The 17,791-nt window shown below is 38.9% G+C and overlaps 1 protein-coding gene across 5 annotated transcripts in view; it reads left to right on the forward strand.

The window, feature by feature from the left end:
• The first annotated feature begins 709 nt into the window (after positions 1–709).
• Positions 710–17,791, forward strand: part of LOC117421855 (disks large-associated protein 4-like) — a 112,881-nt gene continuing 95,799 nt past the window's right edge. For 3 of the 5 annotated variants that reach the window (XM_058990854.1, XM_058990856.1, XM_058990855.1), the window contains exon 1: positions 717–961. The gene's annotated coding sequence lies outside the window, so the exon portion shown is untranslated. Of the gene's footprint in view, positions 962–17,791 lie in introns of all 5 variants that reach the window. The other 2 variants (XM_058990858.1, XM_058990857.1) reach the window with 2 other exon arrangements.

Genomic DNA, 17,791 nt, shown 5'->3' on the forward strand with positions numbered 1-17,791 from the left:
CGTAGGCAAATACGATTTCATTATAACTGAAAAAAATGATGGATAAATAATGTGAGTTAGGCAGCTGCCTCCTGTATTATAACCGCTAACCTCTTTAACTCGCTAGCTGCCTGGCTTGTTCAGTTTATTAAAACTGAATTGTGACTGGCATTATATATCACCATAAAGTTACAGTCCAGTTACACCTCTGGTAAGTCACGTATATTACAATACAAGATCATAGTGATTTTCAAAAGGACAGTTTGGAAATAGCAGTGTCTGAATTAGGCCACATGCACTGTTTAAATAAAAAGTACGCAACAGACTGTTCTTTTAATAGGAACTTTGTTTTGTACGGAACACAGTCTGTTAAAGCTACAATGCTGCATTATGCAATTTTACAGAATGTATTAACAGTGCAGATACAGATTACTTCGGATCTTAAAAAACATTCCTTAAGTGGCCATAATTAGAAAATAAGATATTAAATGAAATTTCGACTTAGTGGTTGCTCTCTCGCTTTGAAAAGCGTGCGTGTGTTCGTCGCTGTCCAGGGTCCTGAAAGATCCGGCTCCAGTCCTCCAGTGTAATGCCTTCCCGTTTTTTGCGTGCAGCCCTGTTTTCCTGCATCTCTCCTCCACGCTGCTCGCTCCATCGGGATCCCAGGGGACCGATGCGTGCTGCAGCATCACAGCCTGCCTGCCTCCCTGCTTCACATAGCTCTGCCTGGTCGCCGCAAATCTGAATGAGCCGCACAGCAATGGGGATCACTATGGACTGGGGCTCAAACATCTCTCAACAACGCGTTTGACAGAGACAGAGAGAGGGAAAGAGAGAAAAGCAACCCAGCCTGTTTTTATTATTTTTTTTATGATTGTTATTTATTTTTAAAAACTGACAATATTTGGGACGCAACTGGTAACCGTTATAGGATAACAACAAACGCCTGCTTTAAATTTGCATCTTTGATTTGGAAACCAAGGTAAGCATTTAGTTATTTCATTGAACCCTGTTTATATTTCTGTATTTGGTGCATTTGTACATTTTTGCGAAACGCAATGGTCTACTCGGATTATAAAGCCAGACCCTGTTCTCTGTAAGGGTGATGCTCAGCTGTTTGTGGTTTGACATATGTTTTTCTTCTTCAACTTAATGCAGTACGTTCTACAGAAACTGATTAAGGGAAACAGCAATGCGATAGAAACAGCCAGCTCGCATAATTGCAAAAGAGAATCTGTACGCGGAGTGCATTTATTGATCTATGTGCTTATATATTTGTATTCCTCCAGCGTGTTAGAAAAGGGAGGGGAGACGACAAAGGCAGTTACATTAGAAGAAGCAGTAATTGAAACGCAACTGATCTCGTCGTTTGAGTCAGGATTTTGTTTCGACTTAGTTGAAAATGATCCATTGGCGTAAAATTGCCATACATTCGACTAGTCCACTGTAATGACGAGAGAAGGGGGACGGTAGCCGGGGGTTTGGAATTCAACCAAATTAGAATTGCAAAAACGCTTCTCGCGCTGCTGGCCCATTCTTGGGTCTCTTTTAAAACTGATATACATATAAGTATAGTTTTTGATTAATGTCACCAAAATATGATAACACTAGTGAGGGAGATGGCTATTCTTTTAATGTGGTTGCAGTGCCGCGGTTGCATGATGCTCTTGAAGAGGATGTGAGAGAGGGAAGCAGTCTGCATTGGTTCTTGCACCTACAGATGTCAAAGTAAACACGGCCAGGCCAGGAGGGGGCGTCGGCTATAGCCTGCGAAGAGCGGGATCAAAAAAACTGTCGCTTTTGATCTTGCTTGTATAGTTAACATAGAGCGAACATATTGTATACGAATATAAGGTTATATTAGATTCTTTCTTTCTTTCTTTCTTTCTTTCTTTCTTTCTTTCTTTCTTTCTTTCTTTCTTTCTTTCGGTCTCCCTCCCTCCCTGTCCTCTCATCCATTCATTCTTTCATTCATTCAACAGCACAGCATTCATGCATTCGTTTTTTTCGTCTTTTACGTCATACCGTTTCCCCCTGTCATCACTGTTCAAGCCTTGAGGTAAACTGATAGCAATATACGTACTGCATGTGATACGATAACATATTGTGTCAAACCTGATTCTGAATTTGCCTATATGCCAACCTAATGGACCTATTGCCATTTCTTATAAGTCAAGAATATATATATATATATATATATATATATATATATATATATATATATATATATATATATATATATATATATATATATATATATATATATATAAATATATATATATATATATATATATTTGAATTCGAATAATGCGGAAATTGAGATTATTACCCATTAGAAGGAATGCGGTTGGAATTGTTTCCAATTTTATGTAATTAAAGCTTATATATAAATAAATAAATAAACAGTTGCTGAGTCGTGTTAAATAACATCACAGATGGGAATCACAGTCAGTGCTGTGCCTTTCTCTGGAACGGTTCAAGCCTATTGTATCATACAATGATTTGGGTGTACAGTATACCTATTCTTGAATAGGTCAGAAACAGAACTAGAATATGATGGATTTGCCTGAAAACCTTTTGAGAAATAACGGATGTGCAAAGCAAAATAACAAGCAGACGATGTTTGCAATTTAACTAGGTTGTGAAAATGTGTTTGCAGTCTGAATTAGGGCTTTAATCACTGCATGGAAACAGGGGAAATAAACAACATGTTAATAATTTCACCCTTTTGAAACGGATTCTGCTAGTGACCTAGGACAATACTGTAGCGTGTGCACTACGTGTTCTTTCAAGCACAAGCAGATGCAGATCCATTCATCTGGGTTTTGCCCTTGCAAGATCCTTGATGTCAGTCTTTGAGGAAGGAAGTCTTTAATCTATTGAGGGAAATTAGAACAAACAATGGTTCAGACCCCCTGCTGAAAATCTGCTTTCATTCTGAATAATCTCCCGGACATGTAGCTCACTGTTCCAAAGGACATGTGGGAAGAATTAATGATTCAGTCCCGTGGATATTAGGAGCTGGTGAATGTCATAGCGTAATCTGGCCAATTCAAGGTGTGTGTCAGTGTTGAGATGTTAAATAATTCATGTTGACTCTCCTACAGTCCTTCAGACTGGACAAGCAGTAGAATATTAAATGAGAGATCCGTTACCGTATTAAAAGCTACACATTTAGGGAGAGTTGGGGGTATAGGGAGAGTATAGAGGGGCACAGATTGAGGGAAAGTATATACCTTTTTACAGTGAGGTTCAGGGGTACAGATTGAGGGAGAGTAGTGGTTTTTTTACAGTGAGGTTTGTGGGTACAGCTTGAGGGAGAGTAGTGGTTTTTTACTAGAATAAAACATATATTCATGTAGGAGGAGAAATCATATCCTCAGTAAAGTGTCCTGACTGTTCCTGTTGTGAAAATACTATCATGCAGTAAACACATCTGAAATTACTTTTAGGTCAAAATTGGTGGAGGACTGACAAGAGCATGTCCGGTAATGGAAACCTCTTAATGTGCTGAATAGACATTCTGTCCGGGTATCTGTGCTTTGTCTCTGTTAGCAGTATGGGAAAAGTCAATCCAGATACCAGGGATCAACTCTAATTCAAATTGTAATATTCTGTGGCTTGCAGGGCAAAGCCACTAAAGTCTGTACATTGTGCATCACAGTGTCTGAATGAGAAGCTGAACTGGGATGGTATTGCTTTCCTCTGCCTTTAGTGTCTGAGTTTAACATACAGATTGAATATTTTGCAGACCACAAGTTGTGGTTTGCATTAGCATGACAAGTTATGCAGTAAATTAAAAACAAAACAAAACAAAAAAATGCATATTTTAAGTGGCATTAGTAACATTATAATTACCTATAGCACACACTTTTGCACGGGATGTCCCTCGCATGATTTTTTTCAACTCTTGACAGGAATTTTGTTGTATTTAAAAGCTGTTGCAAGTGTTGCCACAATGGACAGGACAATGGGATAATACCAAAAGAAACTACTATATAGTACAATTCTACAGCAATCATTATTAAACTTTATTACAGTGTGGTAACGAATTCTGAGTAGCATCTGACTGTAAAACATTTATCCAAATTGTGTAACAGCACAGCATAATGTCTTGTAATACTTAATATTCCAAAAATAAACACATCCAGCACATACATACAACAATACATACAGTGCATGTGATGTACAAACATATAAGCATATGTGCAGAAATATATACAATTATATAAACATAGTGTTGTTTAGTTCTGAAGGAGCTCGATATCTCCAAGCCTTTTAGATTTTCTAGTAACAGAAACAGAAGTGTAACAGAACTCTGAAACACTAGAAATGTACAGGGAGAGCTCTTGTCAGTGTAATCTTTGATTAGTTCAGATCTATCAGTATGATTTTTATCCCAACCTGCCAAACCATTAGTAATGAAGGGAACAGATGCAGACACAGGCAGACACAAAGAGACAGACTGGTAAAGAAAGACAAATGGAATGAACCTCAATTCAATTAGCTGTTCATTAAGCAGAACATACTTTACAATGGCTCTGGTATATGTCCGGGAAATCCAGTTAATTGGCAAAACATTATTTCTTTTTTTTTTGGTCTTCTGCTGCAGTTAGTGCGGTTAATATAATGATCCAACTTTAGCTGCTTTAAAAGACTAATGAAACAATTCTGCGGATCTTACCTGTAGTGCTGGTGGCATGCTTTAACCCCAAATACTTTCAGGGAAAAAGGTATTAGGATCTGGCCATGAAAACACTGTTGATGGGAACAGAACACAATAAAATAAGCAATGCAAACTAAGAGGTTTCCTTAACCTAGGATGTTACCATATATATATATATATATATAGATGCTTGTCATTTTCAGAACTGTACATATGAGACCTACCATATATGGAAGTGGACCACGGGTTTATAGAATGATAACCCCTTTAATTGTCTCAGAATGATCTCAAGAAAATGAACTGGTGTCCCTGATCTAGGTTATTGTGTGCACAACCCAAGTTGTGTAGTCCAAGTTATTTGGTTTAATCGTGTGTATTAATATGATCCACTGCAATTACTGTACAAAAGGCTTTTGAGTTAGAATTCCTTATGAGTGAGTGCATGAATTCAATGGGCTTGGTTTTCAAACAGATACAGCGGCATGCATGCCCGAAGGACTTGCCCTGGTCCATTCATTCAGTTTGAATATACAGTCCCGTGTGTAGGAATGAGTTATTGATTCAGATCTCTTCCCCCTTGGAATTCAAAACAACAAAAGCTCCCAAGTGGCATGCTCTTGGCCATAAAAGGTATTTGTCTGTGTCGCCATTCATAATATCATATGCAGTAGTAAACACAAATCAAAGCTGGGGCGCTTTTTTTCTGTGAACAATGTCTACCCTTTCTATTGAATTTCTTGTTTTCTGTCAAACCACTGCTATCTCATAGTCACAACTGAAACAGATTTCTACCCCCGAGGGGCTCACCTGGTAAAGGTATGAGGGCTTGGTGTGCAGGGTGAGTCATGTAGTCAGGGGTGGCAGGTTTAAATGCTGGCTGTGCAAGGTTTCCAGTCTTCCCTGAGGATTGAGAAGGTGATTCTATTGTCTCATGCATTCCATGGGATAAGGAGTCAAAGTCGAGTGATTCTCTTCATCATGTGTCAAGGGATCTCACTGGCTAGGCACCGCCCTTGCTCAGTGTGTCTGAGTGCAGAACCACATTGCTGTTTCTGAAATGTAATTAGAAGCAACATGATTTTCTAAGATGCATTAGAGGCACTACCTCAAGTTAAATGACCAAGGAACACAACCACGGAACATGACCACAGAACATGACCGTGGAACACGACCACGGAACATGACTATGGAACATGACTACGGAACATGATCACGGAACGTGACCACGGAACATGACCATGGAACATGACCACGGAACACGACCACGGAACGTGACTACGGAACCCATATAAAATAACAAACCAAAAACAGGCATGTCTGATGCAGGGAAGAAATAACCAATATGGGGATTTTAAAATAATTCTCCACCATTTCCAGTGAGCAGGCTTCTGTCTGTCTGCCTCCCTGCACATCTATCTGTCTATGTCTGTCTCCAGATAGATCGTCAGATCAGCAACCCACACTGCATTAACAGAAAGATTTCCATTTTTTGCGATTAACAAATACCAAAACCCAGATGTAAGTGAAAACGATTCAGATCCATTATTTACGGGTAGCAAATGGTGTGTGAAATAGTTTTCAAATGATTTATATGTACAGCGTGTGCGAAAACAACAAGAGAGAGAGAGCCGGGGCTGATCGAGGTGTTTTACTGTAGCAGTCTGTCCTCTGGAAGAGGAACCCTGCAAATTGAAAAAAATAGTTCCACACATTTTACATTGCATCCACTCATTATATAGGTCTTAAATTATTTTTTTAACAAGAGCAGTACCAAATATCATGTTTTAAAATGAAAATGCAGGATATGTGTTTCTTTCAAAACTGCACATGTGAGACCTTTTAAGAGAATGAAATGGCACGACAGGTAAGATTTCTGAAAGTATTTTGTTACAAACAGCCAGACTTACCACTCTGGGTATTTTGGAATAAAGAGATTTGAGAATCTAGCCCACAGTGGCAGCTCATCCAGGTTAAGCTGTCAAGTGCCTTTGCTCCCTCTAGTACACGACTATTCTGTAGAGTCTGAAGGGAGATTAAGTGGGCTTTTAATTTTCCTAATAATGAGTATGCATTGATATTGTTTCATTTGCTGAGATGTTTCCCCGAGCTGGGCCAAACATATTCTCTCTCTCTCTCTCTCTCTCTCTCTCTCTCTCTCTCTCTCTCTCTCTCTCTCTCTCTCGTGAATGTCTTTATTGATTTTTTTACCCGGCAGAGTTTTCATTTCTTATGAATTGTGTTTTACACTTTCCTGATAAATACTGTCAGAAGCTTCAGTGAGCACAACACTGGTTATACGCTGGTTATCTCCCTTGTGGAATTCAGAGAGGATGCACAATGGCTATGTCTTTGCTCACAAAGAACCATCACATTTTCTGTTTTGAATTTGCATAATATAAGATATATTTTTTGTATCTGTTTAACATTCCAGCAGGGTTTCTTAATCATAATTTTGACAGCTTTACCACTCATGGGCATATGGAATTCTGAGCAAGGTAATCCCCTCCCCACACACCCACACCCTAACCCTAACCCTAATCCGAACCCATATCTATCTTTGAGCAGTCTGAGCAAGGTAATACCCCCCCCCCCCCCCCCCAACACACACTCAAAATCAGGAGAAAGATATAAAGGTGTATACAAATGTTAAACAGAACAGAGAATTATGTCTCACTTTACTAGTACAGAAAATGTGCTCCTTTTATTAAATTAGATTATAAAATGAATATTTACCCAGCCGAATTGAATGAAAAGCAGTGGTATTACTGCCACAAAGGAATAACAATTATACAATTTGTACTTTTCTGTAATGAATAGAAAAGACAACTGATTTGGAAAAGGATACTTTTAATATCTGTAAACAAGCATTTAGGGTGTAAGGTCATTCTTTTAGTACAGTACCTTTGAACAATGATGCTCTGCTACAGATGCAATGCTGCCAAATAAAAATCTAAAAAAAAAAGTCTAAAAGGAACCGAAAAGCATCTTCCTCATAACTGAAATGCCTTTGATTTCCTGCTGCTTACAGAATTAGTTGTTCTTCACAGAATTTTAGAGAAGGCCTGTGCAGTTGGCAGTGGGCGTTTGGAGTTTTGAAAAAGTGTTGCTCAGAGTGCAACTTCCTTCAGCAAAGCAGTGAATACTACTTGAAGTTTGGACTGGACAGGATCTGCAGTGTCCCATATATCACAAAAAGAGTTTGACTACTATTAAACACTACTGTGCTGTATATACTACTCATGGGGTCATGGCATTACTCCTGTACACTAGATAAGATGGGCTGGAATTTGGACAGATCCTTGACGTATGATTGGTTGATTTCTCATTACTGATTTACTATCTGTGATACACTAACATTCCATCTGAAAATTGCAAAAGCAATCATACCAGCATCCATAAATATCAGATATTTTTACTAAGTTTAGCTGACTTTATAAAGCCTCTAATGGGACTATGTTATAACAAGCCCTTTCAAAGCTTTTGTTTTTCACTTAACAAGTTTGAACAGGCCTTGTTGAAATTTTCAGGAGCTTTCAAGAGCCTTTTAAAGGGCAGGATGCCATCCAAAAGAGTGTATATTACTGTCAGTGACTTATTAAATTACTGTAAACCCACCTGAACACTTGTTTGCACTTCATGAATTTTCAAAACCGGAATCGCAATACAATTGAGCAGTGTTTGGAGAACACTCAAATTCATTTTACAGGGCTGTTATTTCCGAGTTTCTCTGTGGATGTGTTCAGTATATTACTGATTTGGACATCCATTAATCACAACCAAATACATCCTGTACCAATAACAACCACAGGGATATTGTAAGACATGGCTTAAACGATCTATCCAGACCATGACAGTAATGCTGGATCCTTTTTAGGCTGATCACAAAATATTTTCGCCGAACATTTAAACTGTCACAGTTAGCAGTTATCAGGAGACTCTGGAGAGTAGATACGTCTTCCTGACCATCGTGAGCTTTTATTCTTTTTTTCTTAAGCCTAAAAAGAGAAATCATTTGAGTCTCAAAATTACCCAGGATAATTCTAAACCTCGCCAAGGTAGCTCAAACTGTAGGACTCCCATTAAAATGTAATTGTAGCCCTACTTAATCTTCAGTAATGAGTCTAGTTAGTGCCCCGAATAAGGTCAAGATGGCCCAATCTTCACTGTAATCATGAATCTTCCTGTGGCGTGCAGGCTGTATTTTTTTATTTTATTTTTTTTGGACGTGTCTCTGTTAATTGTCTCCGCTTTGCAGCCCAGCTCCTGCAGAGAGAAGTCAATTTGCAAACGTCATCTTCGCCGGGGTAAATGAGAAATCCCCCATTTGTTCTATACAGAGAGAAGAAGAAGAAGCTCATATCGTGCACTAGGGTTAGTGCTCGTTTGAGTGTCCCAATTACCTGTAAACCATCAGATTAATGAGAAAATACAGGGTAGGCCTGTGCTCAAATGAAACACAGTAGGGAGTAAAGGGAGAAAAGCATTGCCTTGTGCAGACGTTTGAAGTGGTGAAGCCATACAGCCATCTAGACCTCCTGGCTGGAGAGAGTGTATAATTCACAGACATCTCTCCCCACAGATACCCAGCATATCTGACCCCCTGGCTAGGTAGACTGTGTGTTACAAAGTAAATTTCTGTAAAAATTATTAATGACACATTGCACATGTTCCGCAGTGAACTCCAGACTCAGCAAGCTGTTCTCACAGCCTGCTATTGCCAGTCACATAACTCTCTTTAGGCCACTATTCACATTTGTAAATCGTAATGTAATGGTAGGCTGCCTTGACTAGTACAACTTATACATGGCAATTTTCTCATGCTAAGTAAATTAAGAAATAAGGAAACAATTATTGCTGTGGACCTCAGACCTGTAGATCATCCCTTGTTTACACCACTAAGATCTGAGACCCATGACCTATCCCCTGTTTAGACCACAGCTGTGGATATGGGGACAATGTGATAACTAAGGGATAAACCACATCCTTCAGATGGCAATGATATAACTAAGAGACCATCCATGCAGACGTATGCTAGCGATGCCTGTCGTGTGCCTGTGATCGCTGGCAGCTGTCAGATCAGAGTACCCTGCTGTTGTACTCAGCTGTGTCAGTCTGATCTCTTGGTGTTTCAGCTCTCAGTGATCGTCACCCTCTCTGCTCTTTCTGAAGGTTGTCTGCTGCTGGCCCCTTATTCCAATGATAATCCAATTGGTTTTGAAATACAAAAGGTAGAAAGTCAGTATCCAATTGATCTAAACAGTGTAAGTCTTGTTCAAATGATCCAAATTGTTTTGCTTGTATGCAATTCAATCAAACTTGCAGAGATAGGTGGACACGCTTAAAAAACACACCACTGCATTAGTCAAATTAAGCTGTTAAATTAAAATACTCTCTACAGTTTAATTGAATACCAGACATAGAAAAAGTTCTTCTATGATTTTTTATTTGATGTTGGATATTTTGTGTGTGTGTGTGTGTATATAGATAGCAAGCATGCCTGGGACTGAGGGCAGATTATAAGAATGAGAACTGTTTTCAGTCAAGCAGTTTGTGAATTTCTTGAGTCATACACCAAACAACAAAAGTATCCAAAAGCACCTTACCCTGAACTGGTGAAGATGACAGATGGAGTGTTGTATATGGGTAATGAATGATAGTGAATATAGTGTAGTTCCTCTGAGACTTCAGATAGGGTAAATCCATATTGATAAATATCAGCATGCCTCTCTCTGTGAATGACCTGTGCATAGAATCTGGGAGTGAGCAATGGCAATTATACACATTATCTAGCGTTTTTATGATGTAATTCTCTTGTCATTTCATAAGCATTATCCTTGTAGGGGGAAGATATTTGAGACAGGCTTAAATTAGTTAATTATTCAAAAAGGGTTCAGAATTATTTTTCACATTAAAAAGACAATAAAGTGGCTTTCATCAAAAAGATGGATTTCCATGTAAAACGCTCTACAGAATCTCCTCAGCCATCTGGCTTATTATCTTTACCCGAGCTAGGAAAAGAGATAGCTAAGAAAAATCACAGCATTGGCAAATTAATTTGATCAGCATATGTGCTTCACAGCATTCCACAGCAAGCAGGAATTGTATATAGTTAGCCTGCAGCAATAGCACCTTTCATGCCAATCCTGTCACATCTCAGAAGCTAAGCAAGATCAAGCCTGGTCAGGACTTGGGTTGGGGCCCTCTATGAGATCAATTCAGGCCACAGCTACAGCCATGCTTTTATGACTGTATGGCACTACCCTAAGGCACTACCCTATTCAATCAAACATCTAGACAAATAAAGTCATGTGTAAACAAACATACAAAAACTCAAGCTTATATACAATTAGCTTTTAATCCAAAGCGCACACATACCAGGCCTTGCAGGTGCTGTCGATTTTGTTTGTTTAGGATATATTTTATTTCATCATTTTTTGGTCCAATTTGAAACCCAATTTGCTGATCAAAAGTCCTTGACGACCAACAAGCAACCTTGCCACTTTTCAAGCTCATGGCCTCTTTTCAAGCAAAGCCCCTCTTTCCCTGCCCATTTAAACTCCAGCCCATGTGTGGGCAGCCAAGAGTGCAGCTCAGCACTGCCAGGATTCAAACTAGAGAGCTTCTGCTCTTCTAACTCACCCTATACCCAGTGCAGTAGTGCCTTTGCTGGATGAGTCACTGGGGATTTAAACCCCCACAGTGCCACCCTTCCAATAGCTCATACCCCTTGGAGCAGCATACCATTGCAGTAAGAGGAGTCGTCTCAGCAGCAGTCTCTCATATCTGGCTGCATCTCAAACAGAAGTGCCAGGCATTGCATTACAAAATAAACATAATAGATTAAAAAAAGCACAGCAGAGTATGTCATAGTGTGCTATACAGACGGCACATAAAAGGGTATTAAACAGGTAGGAATCAAAAGATTATGAATATGCACATGCTATAAACAATCTTCAATATGGACTACAGTGCTTTCCAGCTGGGATAACTATGCATGCAAAAAGTCATTTGAAATGTGAAGTCTTGATATGAGGAAAGCTTGGTGCCGATCTGAAAGCGATCAAGCTACAGGAGCCCTCAAAATGCACAGCCCGGAAATGGCATTCTGAGTGTGAATATTGAGCAGAGCGCTGTGATGATAGCATGTTATGTGTCTATAAGGAGCTGTTCACTGTCCTTGAGTCTCGATAGTCTCTATGTACATTCCTGTGAAGATGAAGCAGCGCTACCCTGAATATGAATTACTACCAATGCTGATTGGTTTTTTTTCTCTTGGCATTGGCAGTCACCATATCAGAAAGCCTTTTACATTCTGTAATTATCCATGTGGTTTATCTTGCTAAACTGTAATACCCTTATAAAAGCATGGTATTGTTGCACTTTCCCCATGCTTGTCCTCCGCTTATACTATGCATTTATATACATAGCTTGCCCTGGTTTGCCATGTTTTTTAATGTGCTTTACCCTACCTTTCTGTGCTTTACAATGCTTCCCTATACCTTTCATGCATTCACTGTGCTTTATTACACTTGACTATGGGTAGCCTTTATAAGGGGAGGCAGAATCGGTCCATTCTCTTAAAAAACGGTTTCAGTAATAACCGCTCAGATGGAATGGACACTGCGACAGGCTACTCAAAATAAATAGCACTTATTTGGGACTGGGCTGTTGCAGCCTTTTTCTCTGTGTGAGTTTGAGTTCTCTTGCCACAGTCAATTCCAGGAAGCACGTTTCCCCGGGCTAGATATCTTACAGACGAAATGTCCCAGCTGTTTTCGTTTTATTTTTTTTTAACCATTTTAAAATCAAATTGAAAAAAACAAAACAGACATCTACAAAGCCATCTTGGATTTGACTTGCTGTTCTAGTAGTCAGTGCATGTGAGTCACGAGGCTAGAGGAAGACCTAGCACACATAACTGTTTCAATGCCAGGCAAAATAATAATAATAATAATAATATTTTTGCGTTCATTAATTCTCAGTGCTACTACTGCACAATTCCCCACTGGAATAAGATGATACAAATATTCAAAATTACATAACTGCTGTCAGGCCACAACATTTTTCTTTTTCTTCACTGATCTGTGGGTGACATGCTTTCTTGTGTCAATCTAACTCTATCTTGCACCACTGTTGCATTGTTCTTTACTTTAAATTCCCTCCTCCACAAGCACTCCTAATTTCCCTGACTCTGAGGTTTTTGATTTTGCCAATCCCTGGTGTTTCTCTTCTCTGTCTATCTGCAGCCTCTCTGATCATCGCCTCCTGTGTGTCAGCTCTGTGGCCTCCGGCTGATCCATGCTGTTGGTTTTCACTCATCCTTGCGGGTCACATTCAGACCGCTCTGCTGTGTTTGCACACCACAGCCCTGTCCACATGCCATTTTATAAGGGTGCTAACCCGCTCACTCCTGAATTATGTTTGTCAAGCTGAGTATACAGGCAGGACAACATTTTTTTTTATATACATGTATTTATATAATTCCTCAGATTGGGACCTTAGGAGTCTCTGTGAGGGGCGATGCTAGTTTCCATGAGAGGAAATGACCCAGGGGACTGTGAAATGTGTTACACACTTTTGTAATTTCCTTCCCATTTCTGATACTGAGATTTTTTTTTTTCAGTTGGTCTTACTCATCTTAAGGAAATGTATATCTTAGGAACCAGTCACCACCATGTAATTATACTTTGCATATGCATTTGTTAAGTATGTAGGTTACTGGAGGTAGTGCTTCATCCTCTCATTTCAATGCCATACATTATCCCCTCAGAAATGTTCGTCAGATTGAGGTACAAGTGTATATACCCATAAGAATGTGTCACTAATCCAAATGCTGTTATTTATAAGCTCTTAAAATAGACTTGTTTCATCCTTAATTATAATTAGATTTGCATCATTCTGATGAGCATTGACAGCCAGATTAGACACAACTGAATAAAAGGAAAAATGTGTTGGTGAATAATTTTTATTCAAAAGCAGGATATGTTTTTATAAATTGAAAATGAATTTGTTTCAAAAGGAATACCATTTGAAATAATTTATTGTGTTAATTGTTTTAATATTAGCACTTGAAATCTCCTTAAAGAGCATACCAATGTACAGTATGCTGCTTGTTTAAATGTACTGTACTGTGCTTGTTTAGTTTTGTGTGTGATGGAATAACGTACCAATGCCTATGCTTAATGGCGGCAGTCATAAATGTGATTCGTTTATTATAAAATCTATTACCATGTTACACTAGCTCCTACTAATGTTTTATAAATGGCTTAGCGGTCATTTGAAAAACAGAAATAAATCATATGCATTAAATACTAGCGTTCCTCCTAATCTCGAATTATGTTAATCTATAGATTTTTAAAAAATGTTTAAAAAAAAACAAACAGTTTATCGGATCGTACCTTAATGGAATCAGAAAGGTCAAAGGGTCGATGATAAATGTTTGCAGAATATTTGTGAAAAATTGAAGCCAGTTTTCAAGCAGACAGATGGACACAATAACGCCCACTGACATTCAGTTCTCCTGAGGGAACGAAATGGGACATCATAAATCAGGGTGAAAATAATTGGGCACTGTAAATAAAATTAAAAAAAACAACAACACAAAAACAGTGGTCTGCAGGGGCTGTGTGTTTATCTGATACAGTAAGAAATGCCAGTATAAGAAAAACTAAATGCCTATTTCATCCAGTACTCTAATTATCTGTATCTCTCCATGTGAAATAGTTTATTTAATGGAGTGTCTGCAACACCTGCCAACCTGATGCAGCCCACATTGAAATAATCTGTCTCCAGTATAATGAATTCTATTAAAAGTTCTCAAGTGTTCTTGAAGGATGTTGATTCAATGGGCCCTCTGTGAACTGTTCAATACTGCTGAGCCTCAAGCTGCCTCAGCTAGCTCCTGTAACATAAACAGGCTAATTAGGGATTTAGATACATGTTTATATATATATATATATATATACTATAGACTATAGACTATAGTTCTGCTTCTTTGTATGTTATCACTTTAATAATAATCAATGCAGTGTGCTTGTGTCTCTCGCACAGACAGCAGCAAGCCGTAGTGCTGGAGAGACCAACGTGAGGCTGCAGGGTGCACATTCCGCCGGCACTGTTGTATTGCATTAGGGTGTCGGGTATAATTAGTTCCTCCTCACGGAGACCGTAATTACCTTAAAATGGTGGGCGTGCGCAAGTGCGCTTTCAGACACTGACGTTAATTAGCTCATTAATACCAGCGTTCAGAGCAGAGACCGCGCACCCTGCACCCCTCACCCCGACCTGCACATGCTTCAGGTGGCAGGGTGTTCCACAATGGATATAATGCTGGAGTTCATCATGCAGTTTAGAGTTAGAGGGTGAAGCAGGCACACTTATTTCTTTATTTAATTACTCTGTGCATTTATTTATTTATTTAGGTATTTATTACATTTTTCTCTACTGTACCAGGTAGTCCAGTGTATGTTTTACACCAAGGTCTGTCTGTCTGTCTGTTTGTCTCTCTCTACATAGTGAACACTATAAATGCCTTGTATTTTCACAGATTTTTTCCAGACTTTTATCATGTACTCATTGCCTCCTTTAGACCTTTAGATTGCATCTGTGTATAATCGGATATGCTATTGCTTTTATAAAAATGTTTAACCATACATTAATGTTATTTAGAAAATTGGCTTTTTATTTCCTAGCTTCTCATTGGCTAATACCCTTGGCAGGGGGGTATATTAACTTTCAATAATTAACCAGGAAATAAAAAGTACCGGTGCCTTTTCACCTGGACAGATATCCTTGAGCCACCTAAGTTTTAAACCACAAAACTTTAATAGTTTGCCTATTTTGTAAGCTCAATAAGACCCTCCTACTGGGTCTTATTGCTTACCTGTCACAATTTATTTTGTGTCCCATACTGACCAGAGCTGTGTAGGACCTACTTCTGAAATGTCCCTCCCTCTTCAAAATAAATAAATGGACAAATTGATTGCTAATGTGGGTTACATTGTGACTGCTGTTTTAAACAGCATCACAAGCTTTCTTGTAAGGAATGTCAGAACAAGTTCTTTAACAGTTTATTGATAGAACCATGATTTCAATTCATATTTAGCACGGCATTGAGAAATAGACAAAAGGACTCAGCATTTCCAATTATCAACCACGTAAACGCAAAGCAGACACAATGACACACGGCATATCATCGATATTGACAAGTCAGAATGACAGGATCATTTGTATTTTGATATAGATGTGGAGCAGAGCTTGCATCAATGAATTAGTCTGCTGTGATGAAATGGACAGCTAATAGTTTCATGCATTACGAGTATTAAACTCATAATCTGTATTACATCAGATGTAGCTCGAGAGATGAAGAGTGTAATTGAAAGCATTGTGTGCAGTATTCGTCTCTTTTCTAAGGTTCATGCCCCCTAGCCTCTACCGACTGTATGGAGTGCTTTACTGTTAGTGCAATAAAACAACGGCTGTAGTACAGACTTCCTTACCAGACGTCTATCTCATATTGCACTTATTTAAACGTTCTTTCAAGTGAATACTGACTTTCAAATAACAAGTAAATGCATCATTTTTCCGTGAGTGTAATGCTTTGTTTTTGGCTCAGGTGGATGATGTTTTTTAAGGGTTCTCATTTGCTTAAATCTGTTTATTTTTTAATGAGTTCTGATAAGAGGACCCTGAGAGCTGCTTGGAATGCAGTTTATTGTAACCGTTGTTTCTAGCAGGCGTCTTATTGTGTTTCTCGCGCAGCCCACGAGACGGGCACGGTGATGGCTTTTCATGTTCTCATTAGTATTAGTGTCACTTCGTCTCCTTTATCTGAACCTCGGCGTTCAGTCTGTTAGCGAGACGACACACTCTGCAATATTGCTGGGGCTCCGTTTGCATTTGTCATTTTCAAGGTTGTCAGAATCGCAGGTGCCAGATAAATTTTTACGAGGGCTGCAGCTCTAGAATGACTGCCCTCCTCAATTCACTCTATAAATAACACGCCAGCTCTGAGATGCTGTTGATTTGTAAACAGGCAAAGTTTTTTTTTTTTTTTTTTTTTTGTGTTAATCAGAAAACCGCTTTACACATAAGCTCCCCTGTGGAAAGCAATTAAATAAGGCCTGGTGGAGCTGCATGTATGTTCTTTTCACCAGAATGGTGCCGATGCATTGCACAGCTGTGATAAGTAACCATTGGGCCCAATTTTCAAATTCAATTCTGCTCTGGTGACAGGCTACTTTGTAATATTTTGGAGCGTTTTTACCCATTATCTTTCATTTTCTCTTCAACTATATTGTTATCATAACTTACTCTAATTTTGTTAAAAGTTAAGTCTAAATATAATGTATCAAGTTACATCAATTCAGCTTGTGTTCTCATTTTTTCAAATTGATTTGGAGGATGGAGTGTATAGATAATTGTTCATTAAGACTCTTGATCACAGCCCTTATTTTTGAATCTCTGGATGTTTTGCAATGCTGAGGGCAAGATTATTTAGCACCACAGCTGTTAGAGGATTAAATAAAGTCTGTGTTAGGCAGCTCTGCACTGCGTTGCTGTTTAACCTCAAACATGCACATTTGCATTGCACTGTTTTCTTTCCAAAGTATTTAATCTGTGCATATGTAACATGCTTTGTTTTCCTTCAACAATGATAAGCTACATGTCTATACTGCCAGCGAATGAATAAACTAGAGAAGTGTGGGGTCTCTGTGTGTGTGTTTTCATCTAGGAGAATTATTTTCTTCATCACCCCCCATCTGCCCGTAGAGTGTTTCACTCTGCACATCTATCCCAGGTCATTAAACATTTTGCATTTTCAAACAGCTCATTCTTTTTAATGAGAACATTTAGTGTTGTGATTCAGCCTGGTTAGACTTCATCATTAAGGCGCATGGTAACAGTGCTGAGTGTTTCGACTAGTGATAGTGCTACTTTTTGATAGTGTCTACTTTTGTTTCATGCAAGTTTTCTAATCTCCGTGTGGAAAGTGGAGGAGTGTGAGTTGGTGGCAAGGGGGTATTTCATAGAGTGAGGGGAGGGGGGGGTGGGGGGTGAAGGGATCCAGCTGGCAGCAGGGAACAAGATGACAATGGGTCCTGGATTTCCAGACACTGTTTTGAAACCCTTTTTCCAGCTGACTGA

This window comes from Acipenser ruthenus, chromosome 18, assembly GCF_902713425.1.
Source record: "Acipenser ruthenus chromosome 18, fAciRut3.2 maternal haplotype, whole genome shotgun sequence".
NCBI lineage: Eukaryota > Metazoa > Chordata > Actinopteri > Acipenseriformes > Acipenseridae > Acipenser > Acipenser ruthenus.